The 13,706-nt window shown below is 47.3% G+C and overlaps 5 non-coding genes and 1 pseudogene across 5 annotated transcripts; all 6 read left to right on the top strand.

The window, feature by feature from the left end:
- The first annotated feature begins 478 nt into the window (after window positions 1-478).
- LOC130323949 (U2 spliceosomal RNA) lies at window positions 479-669 on the top strand. Its single transcript, XR_008869123.1, has one exon. It is a non-coding gene; the product is annotated as a U2 spliceosomal RNA (small nuclear RNA).
- Window positions 670-2,759: 2,090 nt separating this feature from the next.
- LOC130323947 (U2 spliceosomal RNA) lies at window positions 2,760-2,950 on the top strand. Its single transcript, XR_008869121.1, has one exon. It is a non-coding gene; the product is annotated as a U2 spliceosomal RNA (small nuclear RNA).
- Window positions 2,951-5,039: 2,089 nt separating this feature from the next.
- On the top strand, window positions 5,040-5,230 carry LOC130323946 (U2 spliceosomal RNA). The gene has a single exon (XR_008869120.1). It is a non-coding gene; the product is annotated as a U2 spliceosomal RNA (small nuclear RNA).
- Window positions 5,231-7,316: 2,086 nt separating this feature from the next.
- LOC130323945 (U2 spliceosomal RNA) lies at window positions 7,317-7,507 on the top strand. Its single transcript, XR_008869119.1, has one exon. It is a non-coding gene; the product is annotated as a U2 spliceosomal RNA (small nuclear RNA).
- A 2,098-nt stretch (window positions 7,508-9,605) lies between these two features.
- LOC130323943 (U2 spliceosomal RNA) lies at window positions 9,606-9,796 on the top strand. The gene has a single exon (XR_008869118.1). It is a non-coding gene; the product is annotated as a U2 spliceosomal RNA (small nuclear RNA).
- A 2,090-nt stretch (window positions 9,797-11,886) lies between these two features.
- LOC130323978 (U2 spliceosomal RNA) lies at window positions 11,887-12,019 on the top strand (annotated as a pseudogene).
- The last annotated feature ends 1,687 nt before the right edge of the window (window positions 12,020-13,706 follow it).

The raw sequence follows: 13,706 nt of genomic DNA, 5'->3' as shown, positions 1-13,706 counted from the left end.
GCCTGAGCAGAACCATCACCGCCATAGGTTGTCAAATAACCCGGATTTAACCCACACAGGTAAGTCCAATGGGGTGCAGGCATGTCCTCTATGCTTACAGCTTCCCGTGGGTGTTGGTTTGATACCGTTTGGGGACAGCCAAGGAGGCATCTGCAGGCAACAAAGGTAGGTGTGTGCTTGTGTGTGTGTTTCCTATGCAGATCCTAAGCCCAGTGTCACATGCAAGTAGGAGGAGTAAGAAGGGTTCCTGGCAAATCCGGGTTATGGATTGCATTTAAAAAGGCCCCGTGGGAGTGCAATGGGCCCCTGTCTTGCTGCTTAGCAATAATGGTATGGGTTTAGGTTCTGCTGTGTGTACTGGTGGTTGACTGCCCCCCAGCCAGAGTGTGCATGGAAAATTGTCTGGCAGCCTCCCTGACAGCAAGCAGTGATAGTGCCCATGAAGGGGACCTTGTTGGGGCCCGCCCCTTTCACGGTTATCGCTTCTCGGCCTTTTGGCTAAGATCAAGTGTAGTATCTGTTCTTATCAGTTTAATATCTGATACGTCCCCTATCTGGGGACCATATATTAAATGGATTTTTGAGAACGGGGGCCGATTTCGAAGCTTGCTTCCGTCGCCCTATGCATTGACCCGATATGGCAGTATCTTCGGGTACAGTGCACCACCCCCTTACAGGGTTAAAAAGAAAGATTCCTACTTTCATTGCAACCTGCTTGCTGGCTAGCCAGCTAGCCAGCCCTGTGGGCCTTGCTGCTGCTGCTGCTGCTGCTGCTGCAGCCAAAAAACAAAAGGTGGGTGCTGCTGCTGCTTCTGCTTCTGCTTGTGTCTGGCCGCTGTTGGAGCGTCCAGGCACAGGACTTCTGCTGCTGCTGACTAAATGGCCTCCTTAATTGGATCATTTGAGTAGCCAGCACACCTGTGCAGGTAGGGCATGACATGATAGGCAGCTGCCTTGATAGCGGGTGGGTGCTGAATGTTCCTAATTGACAAAATAAGATTAATGCTTATGAAGAAATATAAAATCTCATCCCTTCCCCAATATCGCGCCACACCCCTACCCCTTAATTCCCTGGTTGAACTTGATGGACATATGTCTTTTTTCGACCGTACTAACTATGTAACTATGTAACATAACATGGGGGGGGGGGGGGGGGGTCTCCTGGCTGTTCACACAGGTGTGTCATTGCTGTACATTGACCATGCATTGCTTCTGTGGTATTGCAAAGGCAAAGACAAATGCTTCCAGCCATCCATTGCACTAATGGATTGGTCATCAGCTGGCTGTCTATGTCCCGCATCAATATAGACCAAAGTACAGAGGGTTAGGCTATGCTATTGTGCACCTACCTGATGCATCAGAAGGTGCGAGGCCCTTGCTAAATTCTGTGCACAGACCTTTGAGATCTATGCTTTAGACTGTATCTAAACCTGCTCCAACATGGACTGACATTCTGGCCTACTTTCAGCCGATGCGACTTGTCTGTCGCTGAACAGTCGCTTTTTATGTATTCAGCACCTATGTATAATGTTGTAAAAATGCTCTAGAAGCTAAAGTCGCAGAAATGTCACACATATTTGGCCTGCAACTTTGTGTGCGACAAATTCAGACAGGAAAAATCAGTATAAATCCTTAGAAAATTATCCCCCAGTGTCTCCATCTGCTGGCGGTATTGAATAAGCATTGCTGCACTGATGGGGTATGCATTAGACGAAAAAAAAGAAGAAAAAGAAGAATAATACGCCCAGAAAAGAGGCGAAAAGAGAAAACGTAAAAAAACGTGAAAAAAAAGTTAAGAGGAAGAGAAGGGAAAAAAAGGTGGAAATGGGTTTAAAAGTGATTTCGGCGGAGAAATATATATATATATATATATATATATATATATACGCGCACACACACACATATATATAAACGTATTCTCCGTTGAGATATTGCAGCCGCTGCTGTGTCCAGGCCCAGGAGCCTTAGCACTGTGCTGTGATGTCACTCAATACCACTGACATCACTAGGTGTAAACAACATCTCTCCTTTGCTGTGTATGTGACTATGGAGCTGTTTGGTGATGTCGTCTATTATGGCCTTCATAGAAGCAACAGGAGATTGTTGCATCCATCTAGAACCCTCAGAACTACAGTGCTATGATGTCACTCACTTCCACAGGCCTTGCAGAGTGTAAACAACAACAACCCAGCTTTGTTGTGTATGTAACCATAGGGATTTGTGATGTCACCTAGAACCTTCACAGCAGCGACAGCTTTATGAGGAGCATCAGCACTGCTCTGCCTGAGCAGAACCATCACCGCCATAGGTTGTCAAATAACCCGGATTTAACCCACACAGGTAAGTCCAATGGGGTGCAGGCATGTCCTCTATGCTTACAGCTTCCCGTGGGTGTTGGTTTGATACCGTTTGGGGACAGCCAAGGAGGCATCTGCAGGCAACAAAGGTAGGTGTGTGCTTGTGTGTGTGTTTCCTATGCAGATCCTAAGCCCAGTGTCACATGCAAGTAGGAGGAGTAAGAAGGGTTCCTGGCAAATCCGGGTTATGGATTGCATTTAAAAAGGCCCCGTGGGAGTGCAATGGGCCCCTGTCTTGCTGCTTAGCAATAATGGTATGGGTTTAGGTTCTGCTGTGTGTACTGGTGGTTGACTGCCCCCCAGCCCAGAGTGTGCATGGAAAATTGTCTGGCAGCCTCCCTGACAGCAAGCAGTGATAGTGCCCATGAAGGGGACCTTGTTGGGCCCGCCCCTTTCACGGTTATCGCTTCTCGGCCTTTTGGCTAAGATCAAGTGTAGTATCTGTTCTTATCAGTTTAATATCTGATACGTCCCCTATCTGGGGACCATATATTAAATGGATTTTTGAGAACGGGGGCCGATTTCGAAGCTTGCTTCCGTCGCCCTATGCATTGACCCGATATGGCAGTATCTTCGGGTACAGTGCACCACCCCCTTACAGGGTTAAAAAGAAAGATTCCTACTTTCATTGCAACCTGCTTGCTGGCTAGCCAGCTAGCCAGCCCTGTGGGCCTTGCTGCTGCTGCTGCTGCTGCTGCTGCTGCTGCAGCCAAAAAACAAAAGGTGGTGCTGCTGCTGCTTCTGCTTCTGCTTGTGTCTGGCCGCTGTTGGAGCGTCCAGGCACAGGACTTCTGCTGCTGCTGACTAAATGGCCTCCTTAATTGGATCATTTGAGTAGCCAGCACACCTGTGCAGGTAGGGCATGACATGATAGGCAGCTGCCTTGATAGCGGGTGGGTGCTGAATGTTCCTAATTGACAAAATAAGATTAATGCTTATGAAGAAATATAAAATCTCATCCCTTCCCCAATATCGCGCCACACCCCTACCCCTTAATTCCCTGGTTGAACTTGATGGACATATGTCTTTTTTCGACCGTACTAACTATGTAACTATGTAACATAACATGGGGGGGGGGGGTCTCCTGGCTGTTCACACAGGTGTGTCATTGCTGTACATTGACCATGCATTGCTTCTGTGGTATTGCAAAGGCAAAGACAAATGCTTCCAGCCATCCATTGCACTAATGGATTGGTCATCAGCTGGCTGTCTATGTCCCGCATCAATATAGACCAAAGTACAGAGGGTTAGGCTATGCTATTGTGCACCTACCTGATGCATCAGAAGGTGCGAGGCCCTTGCTAAATTCTGTGCACAGACTTTGAGATCTATGCTTTAGACTGTATCTAAACCTGCTCCAACATGGACTGACATTCTGGCCTACTTTCAGCCGATGCGACTTGTCTGTCGCTGAACAGTCGCTTTTTATGTATTCAGCACCTATGTATAATGTTGTAAAAATGCTCTAGAAGCTAAAGTCGCAGAAATGTCACACATATTTGGCCTGCAACTTTCTGTGCGACAAATTCAAACAGGAAAAATCAGTATAAATCCTTAGAAAATTATCCCCCAGTGTCTCCATCTGCTGGCGGTATTGAATAAGCATTGCTGCACTGATGGGGTATGCATTAGACGAAAAAAAAGAAGAAAAGAAGAATAATACGCCCAGAAAAGAGGCGAAAAGGAGAAAAACGTAAAAAAACGTGAAAAAAAAGTAAGAGGAAGAGAAGGGAAAAAAAGGTGGAAATGGGTTTAAAAGTGATTTCGGCGGAGAAATATATATATATATATATATATATATATATATACGCGCACACACACATATATATAAACGTATTCTCCGTTGAGATATTGCAGCCGCTGCTGTGTCCAGGCCCAGGAGCCTTAGCACTGTGCTGTGATGTCACTCAATACCACTGACATCACTAGGTGTAAACAACATCTCTCCTTTGCTGTGTATGTGACTATGGAGCTGTTTGGTGATGTCGTCTATTATGGCCTTCATAGAAGCAACAGGAGATTGTTGCATCCATCTAGAACCCTCAGAACTACAGTGCTATGATGTCACTCACTTCCACAGGGCCTTGCAGAGTGTAAACAACAACAACCCAGCTTTGTTGTGTATGTAACCATAGGGATTTGTGATGTCACCTAGAACCTTCACAGCAGCGACAGCTTTATGAGGAGCATCAGCACTGCTCTGCCTGAGCAGAACCATCACCGCCATAGGGTTGTCAAATAACCCGGATTTAACCCACACAGGTAAGTCCAATGGGGTGCAGGCATGTCCCTCTATGCTTACAGCTTCCCGTGGGTGTTGGTTTGATACCGTTTGGGGACAGCCAAGGAGGCATCTGCAGGCAACAAAGGTAGGTGTGTGCTTGTGTGTGTGTTTCCTATGCAGATCCTAAGCCCAGTGTCACATGCAAGTAGGAGGAGTAAGAAGGGTTCCTGGCAAATCCGGGTTATGGATTGCATTTAAAAAGGCCCCGTGGGAGTGCAATGGGCCCCTGTCTTGCTGCTTAGCAATAATGGTATGGGTTTAGGTTCTGCTGTGTGTACTGGTGGTTGACTGCCCCCCAGCCCAGAGTGTGCATGGAAAATTGTCTGGCAGCCTCCCTGACAGCAAGCAGTGATAGTGCCCATGAAGGGGACCTTGTTGGGCCCGCCCCTTTCACGGTTATCGCTTCTCGGCCTTTTGGCTAAGATCAAGTGTAGTATCTGTTCTTATCAGTTTAATATCTGATACGTCCCCTATCTGGGGACCATATATTAAATGGATTTTTGAGAACGGGGGCCGATTTCGAAGCTTGCTTCCGTCGCCCTATGCATTGACCCGATATGGCAGTATCTTCGGGTACAGTGCACCACCCCCTTACAGGGTTAAAAAGAAAGATTCCTACTTTCATTGCAACCTGCTTGCTGGCTAGCCAGCTAGCCAGCCCTGTGGGCCTTGCTGCTGCTGCTGCTGCTGCTGCAGCCAAAAAACAAAAGGTGGTGCTGCTGCTGCTTCTGCTTCTGCTTGTGTCTGGCCGCTGTTGGAGCGTCCAGGCACAGGACTTCTGCTGCTGCTGACTAAATGGCCTCCTTAATTGGATCATTTGAGTAGCCAGCACACCTGTGCAGGTAGGGCATGACATGATAGGCAGCTGCCTTGATAGCGGGTGGGTGCTGAATGTTCCTAATTGACAAAATAAGATTAATGCTTATGAAGAAATATAAAATCTCATCCCTTTTCCAATATCGCGCCACACCCCTACCCCTTAATTCCCTGGTTGAACTTGATGGACATATGTCTTTTTTCGACCGTACTAACTATGTAACTATGTAACATAACATGGGGGGGGGGGTCTCCTGGCTGTTCACACAGGTGTGTCAATAATAATAATTGCTGTACATTGACCATGCATTGCTTCTGTGGTATTGCAAAGGCAAAGACAAATGCTTCCAGCCATCCATTGCACTAATGGATTGGTCATCAGCTGGCTGTCTATGTCCCGCATCAATATAGACCAAAGTACAGAGGGTTAGGCTATGCTATTGTGCACCTACCTGATGCATCAGAAGGTGCGAGGCCCTTGCTAAATTCTGTGCACAGACTTTGAGATCTATGCTTTAGACTGTATCTAAACCTGCTCCAACATGGACTGACATTCTGGCCTACTTTCAGCCGATGCGACTTGTCTGTCGCTGAACAGTCGCTTTTTATGTATTCAGCACCTATGTATAATGTTGTAAAAATGCTCTAGAAGCTAAAGTCGCAGAAATGTCACACATATTTGGCCTGCAACTTTCTGTGCGACAAATTCAAACAGGAAAAATCAGTATAAATCCCTTAGAAAATTATCCCCCAGTGTCTCCATCTGCTGGCGGTATTGAATAAGCATTGCTGCACTGATGGGGTATGCATTAGACGAAAAAAAAGAAGAAAAAGAAGAATAATACGCCCAGAAAAGAGGCGAAAAGGAGAAAAACGTAAAAAAACGTGAAAAAAAAGTAAGAGGAAGAGAAGGGAAAAAAAGGTGGAAATGGGTTTAAAAGTGATTTCGGCGGAGAAATATATATATATATATATATATATATATACGCGCACACACACACATATATATAAACGTATTCTCCGTTGAGATATTGCAGCCGCTGCTGTGTCCAGGCCCAGGAGCCTTAGCACTGTGCTGTGATGTCACTCAATACCACTGACATCACTAGGTGTAAACAACATCTCTCCTTTGCTGTGTATGTGACTATGGAGCTGTTTGGTGATGTCGTCTATTATGGCCTTCATAGAAGCAACAGGAGATTGTTGCATCCATCTAGAACCCTCAGAACTACAGTGCTATGATGTCACTCACTTCCACAGGCCTTGCAGAGTGTAAACAACAACAACCCAGCTTTGTTGTGTATGTAACCATAGGGATTTGTGATGTCACCTAGAACCTTCACAGCAGCGACAGCTTTATGAGGAGCATCAGCACTGCTCTGCCTGAGCAGAACCATCACCGCCATAGGTTGTCAAATAACCCGGATTTAACCCACACAGGTAAGTCCAATGGGGTGCAGGCATGTCCTCTATGCTTACAGCTTCCCGTGGGTGTTGGTTTGATACCGTTTGGGGACAGCCAAGGAGGCATCTGCAGGCAACAAAGGTAGGTGTGTGCTTGTGTGTGTGTTTCCTATGCAGATCCTAAGCCCAGTGTCACATGCAAGTAGGAGGAGTAAGAAGGGTTCCTGGCAAATCCGGGTTATGGATTGCATTTAAAAAGGCCCCGTGGGAGTGCAATGGGCCCCTGTCTTGCTGCTTAGCAATAATGGTATGGGTTTAGGTTCTGCTGTGTGTACTGGTGGTTGACTGCCCCCCAGCCCAGAGTGTGCATGGAAAATTGTCTGGCAGCCTCCCTGACAGCAAGCAGTGATAGTGCCCATGAAGGGGACCTTGTTGGGCCCTCCCCTTTCACGGTTATCGCTTCTCGGCCTTTTGGCTAAGATCAAGTGTAGTATCTGTTCTTATCAGTTTAATATCTGATACGTCCCCTATCTGGGGACCATATATTAAATGGATTTTTGAGAACGGGGGCCGATTTCGAAGCTTGCTTCCGTCGCCCTATGCATTGACCCGATATGGCAGTATCTTCGGGTACAGTGCACCACCCCCTTACAGGGTTAAAAAGAAAGATTCCTACTTTCATTGCAACCTGCTTGCTGGCTAGCCAGCTAGCCAGCCCTGTGGGCCTTGCTGCTGCTGCTGCTGCTGCTGCAGCCAAAAAACAAAAGGTGGTGCTGCTGCTGCTTCTGCTTCTGCTTGTGTCTGGCCGCTGTTGGAGCGTCCAGGCACAGGACTTCTGCTGCTGCTGACTAAATGGCCTCCTTAATTGGATCATTTGAGTAGCCAGCACACCTGTGCAGGTAGGGCATGACATGATAGGCAGCTGCCTTGATAGCGGGTGGGTGCTGAATGTTCCTAATTGACAAAATAAGATTAATGCTTATGAAGAAATATAAAATCTCATCCCTTTTCCAATATCGCGCCACACCCCTACCCCTTAATTCCCTGGTTGAACTTGATGGACATATGTCTTTTTTCGACCGTACTAACTATGTAACTATGTAACATAACATGGGGGGGGGGGGTCTCCTGGCTGTTCACACAGGTGTGTCATTGCTGTACATTGACCATGCATTGCTTCTGTGGTATTGCAAAGGCAAAGACAAATGCTTCCAGCCATCCATTGCACTAATGGATTGGTCATCAGCTGGCTGTCTATGTCCCGCATCAATATAGACCAAAGTACAGAGGGTTAGGCTATGCTATTGTGCACCTACCTGATGCATCAGAAGGTGCGAGGCCCTTGCTAAATTCTGTGCACAGACTTTGAGATCTATGCTTTAGACTGTATCTAAACCTGCTCCAACATGGACTGACATTCTGGCCTACTTTCAGCCGATGCGACTTGTCTGTCGCTGAACAGTCGCTTTTTATGTATTCAGCACCTATGTATAATGTTGTAAAAATTGCTCTAGAAGCTAAAGTCGCAGAAATGTCACACATATTTGGCCTGCAACTTTCTGTGCGACAAATTCAGACAGGAAAAATCAGTATAAATCCTTAGAAAATTATCCCCCAGTGTCTCCATCTGCTGGCGGTATTGAATAAGCATTGCTGCACTGATGGGGTATGCATTAGACGAAAAAAAAGAAGAAAAAGAAGAATAATACGCCCAGAAAAGAGGCGAAAAGGGAGAAAAACGTAAAAAAACGTGAAAAAAAAGTAAGAGGAAGAGAAGGGAAAAAAAGGTGGAAATGGGTTTAAAAGTGATTTCGGCGGAGAAATATATATATATATATATATATATATATATATATATATATATATATATATACGCGCACACACACACATATATATAAACGTATTCTCCGTTGAGATATTGCAGCCGCTGCTGTGTCCAGGCCCAGGAGCCTTAGCACTGTGCTGTGATGTCACTCAATACCACTGACATCACTAGGTGTAAACAACATCTCTCCTTTGCTGTGTATGTGACTATGGAGCTGTTTGGTGATGTCGTCTATTATGGCCTTCATAGAAGCAACAGGAGATTGTTGCATCCATCTAGAACCCTCAGAACTACAGTGCTATGATGTCACTCACTTCCACAGGCCTTGCAGAGTGTAAACAACAACAACCCAGCTTTGTTGTGTATGTAACCATAGGGATTTGTGATGTCACCTAGAACCTTCACAGCAGCGACAGCTTTATGAGGAGCATCAGCACTGCTCTGCCTGAGCAGAACCATCACCGCCATAGGTTGTCAAATAACCCGGATTTAACCCACACAGGTAGGTCCAATGGGGTGCAGGCATGTCCTCTATGCTTACAGCTTCCGTGGGTGTTGGTTTGATACGTTTGGGGACAGCCAAGGAGGCATCTGCAGGCAACAAAGGTAGGTGTGTGCTTGTGTGTGTGTTTCCTATGCAGATCCTAAGCCCAGTGTCACATGCAAGTAGGAGGAGTAAGAAGGGTTCCTGGCAAATCCGGGTTATGGATTGCATTTAAAAAGGCCCCGTGGGAGTGCAATGGGCCCCTGTCTTGCTGCTTAGCAATAATGGTATGGGTTTAGGTTCTGCTGTGTGTACTGGTGGTTGACTGCCCCCCAGCCCAGAGTGTGCATGGAAAATTGTCTGGCAGCCTCCCTGACAGCAAGCAGTGATAGTGCCCATGAAGGGGACCTTGTTGGGCCCGCCCCTTTCACGGTTATCGCTTCTCGGCCTTTTGGCTAAGATCAAGTGTAGTATCTGTTCTTATCAGTTTAATATCTGATACGTCCCCTATCTGGGGACCATATATTAAATGGATTTTTGAGAACGGGGGCCGATTTCGAAGCTTGCTTCCGTCGCCCTATGCATTGACCCGATATGGCAGTATCTTCGGGTACAGTGCACCACCCCCTTACAGGGTTAAAAAGAAAGATTCCTACTTTCATTGCAACCTGCTTGCTGGCTAGCCAGCTAGCCAGCCCTGTGGGCCTTGCTGCTGCTGCTGCTGCTGCTGCAGCCAAAAAACAAAAGGTGGTGCTGCTGCTGCTTCTGCTTCTGCTTGTGTCTGGCCGCTGTTGGAGCGTCCAGGCACAGGACTTCTGCTGCTGCTGACTAAATGGCCTCCTTAATTGGATCATTTGAGTAGCCAGCACACCTGTGCAGGTAGGGCATGACATGATAGGCAGCTGCCTTGATAGCGGGGTGGGTGCTGAATGTTCCTAATTGACAAAATAAGATTAATGCTTATGAAGAAATATAAAATCTCATCCCTTCCCCAATATCGCGCCACACCCCTACCCCTTAATTCCCTGGTTGAACTTGATGGACATATGTCTTTTTTCGACCGTACTAACTATGTAACTATGTAACATAACATGGGGGGGGGGGGGGGGGTCTCCTGGCTGTTCACACAGGTGTGTCATTGCTGTACATTGACCATGCATTGCTTCTGTGGTATTGCAAAGGCAAAGACAAATGCTTCCAGCCATCCATTGCACTAATGGATTGGTCATCAGCTGGCTGTCTATGTCCCGCATCAATATAGACCAAAGTACAGAGGGTTAGGCTATGCTATTGTGCACCTACCTGATGCATCAGAAGGTGCGAGGCCCTTGCTAAAGTCTGTGCACAGACTTTGAGATCTATGCTTTAGACTGTATCTAAACCTGCTCCAACATGGACTGACATTCTGGCCTACTTTCAGCCGATGCGACTTGTCTGTCGCTGAACAGTCGCTTTTTATGTATTCAGCACCTATGTATAATGTTGTAAAAATGCTCTAGAAGCTAAAGTCGCAGAAATGTCACACATATTTGGCCTGCAACTTTCTGTGCGACAAATTCAGACAGGAAAAATCAGTATAAATCCTTAGAAAATTATCCCCCAGTGTCTCCATCTGCTGGCGGTATTGAATAAGCATTGCTGCACTGATGGGGTATGCATTAGACGAAAAAAAAGAAGAAAAAGAAGAATAATACGCCCAGAAAAGAGGCGAAAAGGAGAAAAACGTAAAAAAACGTGAAAAAAAAGTAAGAGGAAGAGAAGGGAAAAAAAGGTGGAAATGGGTTTAAAAGTGATTTCGGCGGAGAAATATATATATATATATATATATATATATATATATATACGCGCACACACACACATATATATAAACGTATTCTCCGTTGAGATATTGCAGCCGCTGCTGTGTCCAGGCCCAGGAGCCTTAGCACTGTGCTGTGATGTCACTCAATACCACTGACATCACTAGGTGTAAACAACATCTCTCCTTTGCTGTGTATGTGACTATGGAGCTGTTTGGTGATGTCGTCTATTATGGCCTTCATAGAAGCAACAGGAGATTGTTGCATCCATCTAGAACCCTCAGAACTACAGTGCTATGATGTCACTCACTTCCACAGGCCTTGCAGAGTGTAAACAACAACAACCCAGCTTTGTTGTGTATGTAACCATAGGGATTTGTGATGTCACCTAGAACCTTCACAGCAGCGACAGCTTTATGAGGAGCATCAGCACTGCTCTGCCTGAGCAGAACCATCACCGCCATAGGTTGTCAAATAACCCGGATTTAACCCACACAGGTAAGTCCAATGGGGTGCAGGCATGTCCTCTATGCTTACAGCTTCCCGTGGGTGTTGGTTTGATACCGTTTGGGGACAGCCAAGGAGGCATCTGCAGGCAACAAAGGTAGGTGTGTGCTTGTGTGTGTGTTTCCTATGCAGATCCTAAGCCCAGTGTCACATGCAAGTAGGAGGAGTAAGAAGGGTTCCTGGCAAATCCGGGTTATGGATTGCATTTAAAAAGGCCCCGTGGGAGTGCAATGGGCCCCTGTCTTGCTGCTTAGCAATAATGGTATGGGTTTAGGTTCTGCTGTGTGTACTGGTGGTTGACTGCCCCCCAGCCCAGAGTGTGCATGGAAAATTGTCTGGCAGCCTCCCTGACAGCAAGCAGTGATAGTGCCCATGAAGGGGACCTTGTTGGGCCCGCCCCTTTCACGGTTATCGCTTCTCGGCCTTTTGGCTAAGATCAAGTGTAGTAATACAGGAGATCTGGTCAGAAGGTACTCGGGTACCCCTCTCCTCGGCCTTGTGGGATCGCCCAGGTTTATTGCCTGGGCTTCACCCACTTGTTGCTATTGGGGAGAGGGCTTAGTCCCAGGGTAACGGGTTGCGATCGCCTCTCAAAGCCTTCGGGTGGAGAGAGGTTTGAGCGAATTGGCTGGTTGGTTGGAGCGGAGAGAACCAGACCAAAACACGAATGAACCATGGATGAAGATCTAGATCCTGGTTCGGTACCGGCTTATGCCCGGATTAAACACACTGTGCGGGTCATTCTCACAGGTGATGCGGCGGATGCACGTGGCATGAGGTTCGTGATAGAGGACGTGCTCGACAAGATTCTTAATGTTCGTAAGCGAGAGATTTTGGCCATCCAGGATTACCCTAAGCGGAGGATCTACGACTGCACTTTCATAGGGGAAGGCGTATTCTTAGATGCAGTAATGAAAATTCCAAAGCAAGATGATCCGAGGCTTAAGGGTATCCAAATTGTCGAGCACGTCCTAGATGAAACCAAGTTGATTGTCGTGAAGATGTACTCCCCTTTTGTAAATCAGAGAGAGATCGATGGGTTCCTGGCAGCCTACTTTAAAAAGGTGGAGTTCAGAGGAAAAATCATGAACGACTGTGGTGTCTGGACCTCAAAATGGCGATATCAAGTCACGTGCAACAAAGACCCCACCCTCCCAGGGGGGATACTATTACCGCCTGCTCGTTTTAAATTAAACAATGTGTGTGGCGACCTCTTTTTTGCGGGAATGCCAAACTTCTGCAGAAGGTGCCAACGTTATGGGCACATAAAGGAAAATTGTGAAAGTTCCTGTAAGAAATGTGGAAGCATGCAACATGAAACAGAAAAATGTGATAAGGGTTTGAGATGTAATTTTTGCCGTCACTTTGGTCACGTGTATGCTTTCTGTCCCCACAGACCAAAAAAAACCACAGAACAGCAAGGGCAACCCAAGAGAGACGTCCGGAGACCAGCCTGGGGAAAAGCCAGAGAGGAGGAGCACCCCCCACAAGAAGAGGTAAGCTGTGAGATGGAGACCACGGCCCCCCCAAAAGAACCCCAGGAGAAAGAGGCACAGGTGGAAAGGGGGACCCCAAATGAGAGGAGGCCGGGGAAGAGAAATGCGAGAGGGGATCGGGCAGATACCTCAGAGAAGGTGGAAGAGCGAGAGGTGCCCGATTCCACCCCGGAAGGTCCTCCTGCTCGGGGTCCCCCTGAGTGTGAAAACCCGGACGGAGTAGCAAAGGTGAAAAGACGAAGGGGCTCCAAAGGGCGTCCGGACTCGGAGGTGGTCCAGGAGGAGCAGATGGAAGTTCCTGTCGTGACGGGGGCTCCAAGTGAAGCTCCTCCACAGGTCCCAGCGGTGGATACCCCTCCTCCTCCCAGCCAGGAGGAGGTTTCAGGGGTGACCATCTCCGAGGTCCCGGAAACGGACCTAAGTACGCACCCGACCCCTATGGAGGGGCAAGAGGTGGACGCCGAAAAAGAGAATGGAGCCCAGAAGCTGTTCTTACCAATGTACTCCGTCTATACACCTGTGGTCTTGGAAGAGGGGGGCTGCTCGAGCGATGGTGGTTCCTCTCCGGCTTCCTCTATGTGTACGGTAGAGTCAGAGGTGGGGGGTAACGAGAGCTCCAGTGCGCAATCTGGTTTTTAGTTTGTTATCTGAGCCTCCCTTTTTTTTACATCTCCAATGGCTGAGTTGTCCGGATTGTCTATGAATGTAAGAAGTATAAGTTCACAAGCGAAACG

Source organism: Hyla sarda, unplaced genomic scaffold (genome assembly GCF_029499605.1).
Source record: "Hyla sarda isolate aHylSar1 unplaced genomic scaffold, aHylSar1.hap1 scaffold_257, whole genome shotgun sequence".
Taxonomy (NCBI): domain Eukaryota; kingdom Metazoa; phylum Chordata; class Amphibia; order Anura; family Hylidae; genus Hyla; species Hyla sarda.
Note: the sequence above shows the minus strand (reverse complement) of the source record. Positions and strands in the feature narration are given on the sequence as shown.